At 48.4% G+C, this 2,500-nt stretch overlaps 5 non-coding genes across 5 annotated transcripts; 2 read left to right on the forward strand and 3 right to left on the reverse strand.

Annotated features, from left to right (window-relative positions):
- Positions 1–44: 44 nt before the first annotated feature.
- Positions 45–115, forward strand: TRNAG-GCC (transfer RNA glycine (anticodon GCC)). The gene has a single exon. It is a non-coding gene; the product is annotated as a tRNA-Gly (tRNA).
- Positions 116–169: 54 nt separating this feature from the next.
- TRNAW-CCA (transfer RNA tryptophan (anticodon CCA)) lies at positions 170–241 on the reverse strand. The gene has a single exon. It is a non-coding gene; the product is annotated as a tRNA-Trp (tRNA).
- A 1,472-nt stretch (positions 242–1,713) lies between these two features.
- Positions 1,714–1,784, forward strand: TRNAG-GCC (transfer RNA glycine (anticodon GCC)). Its single transcript has one exon. It is a non-coding gene; the product is annotated as a tRNA-Gly (tRNA).
- Positions 1,785–1,855: 71 nt separating this feature from the next.
- On the reverse strand, positions 1,856–1,927 carry TRNAW-CCA (transfer RNA tryptophan (anticodon CCA)). Its single transcript has one exon. It is a non-coding gene; the product is annotated as a tRNA-Trp (tRNA).
- Positions 1,928–2,163: 236 nt separating this feature from the next.
- Positions 2,164–2,237, reverse strand: TRNAN-GUU (transfer RNA asparagine (anticodon GUU)). The gene has a single exon. It is a non-coding gene; the product is annotated as a tRNA-Asn (tRNA).
- Between the last annotated feature and the right edge of the window lie 263 nt (positions 2,238–2,500).

The following is a 2,500-nucleotide window of genomic DNA, read 5'->3' on the forward strand; positions in this document are numbered from 1 at the left end:
CCACTGTCTTGGACAGAGCTCTGCCTGTGAACACACCATATGAAGCATTGGTGGTTCAGTGGTAGAATTCTCGCCTGCCACGCGGGAGGCCCGGGTTCGATTCCCGGCCAATGCAAGGTTGCTTTCGTTTGACTTTGTTTAACTCAGTGGGGAATAAAATGGTAAGCAGTGACCCCGACGTGATTTGAACACGCAACCTTCTGATCTGGAGTCAGACGCGCTACCGTTGCGCCACGAGGTCCTTACACTTGCAGCCTTCGATGCCAGATGAACAAATGCTGTGGGCCTTTTGACTTATTTTCCTCTGCTTATATGCCTACGGTTGTATTACAGGGCTTGGCCTTTTGTTTTCTATCCTAATTATTGAAATTGACTGCAGGTGCAGTGAGAACGCTGAGGATTGAACTATTCAGGGAAAGGATCGCACGCAGGAAAGAGCAAAGGTACGTATCTGTGTTTCATGCAGACAAAAGGAAACGTCCCTGGGTGGGCTTGAACCACCAACCTTTCGGTTAACAGCCGAACGCTCTAACCGATATCGCCACAGAGACTATTGACTGTATACCTTTCCTGAGACTCAATATGTGTCTTGACATGTGTGCGCCTGCCTGGAGCTTGTATTATATAAGGCGTCTTTTATGCCATACAGCATTTGTCATTTGCTTAGTGTCTTGTTACTGTTGTAATTTATGATGTGTAAACTACTGTCTAATGGTGTTAGAGCCAGTATTACTACCGGTCACAGTGCATGAGACTCATACATGACTTTTCTCTTTGCCTGCTTAGCGTTGCTCCCTGCTCCTCTGTTTGCGTGCTACCAGCCCGTGAGGCGTGTGTCTTGCCCATCCCATCTTCACTGTGTTATGTTGGACTTGTCTTCTCTGTGAGCAGAGTCTCCTTCCCAGAGCAGGTGCTTTCTCTGAACTCTTGGCTTGTAAGACTGCTGGGAAAGGCCCTCCTTAGCCCCTCAGTCAGATAGATACATTTACCTGCAGAGCTCAGCTTGGGAGAAAGAGATTAGGCAGAGAGCACATAGGGGAAGGCCCACAGAGCACACTTTATTTTACATAAAAGCTCGGGCTTGTGGGAGGACAGGGACATGAGGGTTCTCATGGAAAGAAATCCCAGGAGTATTGATGGCTAGGCCCTGAAACACAACAATCCCGGAATGGCCAGGCACAGGATGCCTCTGCAATAGGCCTGACCCTAGGCTTCCGGAGTTCTTGATCTCCAGAGGCTCCAGTGATCTAAGCCCGACCAGGGCTGTGCCCGACCAGGGCGCGTTGGGAGCGCGTTAGGGACACGTAAAGGGGCGCAGGGCGCAGAACTCTGTCTGTATCACCCCAGCATTTTGGGGAGGACACAGAATCTGGCAAAGCCAGTGGGAAGGATTTTCCAGGAGGAGAGTTCAGTGACATGATCTGAAACACAATAGTGCTGGTGATCTGGCGGGTGCATTCTGTGAGCCACTTCTGTCAGGAGCAGCCTGCCATCATGCCCTGATAACCACAACTCTAGTACCAAGCCAGTGACCTCAGCAAATGCAAAGACATTATTACTTATAGTCTCCTGCATCTGATTCTTGCCATCATCATGTGAAACATTGGCGTTATCATGTCTGCTGCGCATCCTTTGTTCATATGTGTACAATTTAAGTGTGTGAACCTGACAACTGTCTTGGACAGAGCTCTGCCTGTGTACACACCATGTGAAGCATTGGTGGTTCAGTGGTAGAATTCTCGCCTGCCACGCGGGAGGCCCGGGATCGATTCCCGGCCAATGCAAGGTTGCTTTCTTTTGACTTTGTTTTCGAAATGATATATATGAACTCAGTGGGGAATAAAATGGTAAGCAGTGACCCCGACGTGATTTGAACACGCAACCTTCTGATCTGGAGTCAGACGCGCTACCGTTGCGCCACGAGGTCCTTACACTTGCAGCCTTCGAAGCCAGATGAACAAATGCTGTGGGCCTTTTGACTTATTTTCCTCTGCTTATATGCCTACGGTTGTATTACAGGGCTTGGCCTTTTGTTTTCTATCCTAATTATTGAAATTGACGGCAGGTGCAGTGAGAACGCTGAGGATTGAACTATTCAGGGAAAGGATCGCACGCAGGAAAGAGCAAAGGTACGTATCTGTGTTTCATGCAGACAAAAGGATACGTCCCTGGGTGGGCTTGAACCACCAACCTTTCGGTTAACAGCCGAACGTGCTAACCGATTGCGCCACAGAGACTATTGACTGCATACATTTCCTGAGACTCAATATATGTCTTGACATGTGTGCGCCTGCCTGGACCTTGTATTATATAAGGCGTCTTTATGCCATACAGCATTTGTCATTTGCTTAGTGTCTTGTTACTGTTGTAATTTATGATGTGTAGACTACTGTCTAATGGTGTTAGAGCCAGTATTACTACCGGTCACAGTGCATGAGACTCATACATGACTTTTCTCTTTGCCTGCTTAGCGTAGCTCCCTGCTCCTCTGTTTGCGTGC

Source organism: Lissotriton vulgaris, chromosome 1_1 (genome assembly GCF_964263255.1).
Source record: "Lissotriton vulgaris chromosome 1_1, aLisVul1.2, whole genome shotgun sequence".
Classification (NCBI taxonomy): Eukaryota; Metazoa; Chordata; class Amphibia; order Caudata; family Salamandridae; genus Lissotriton; species Lissotriton vulgaris.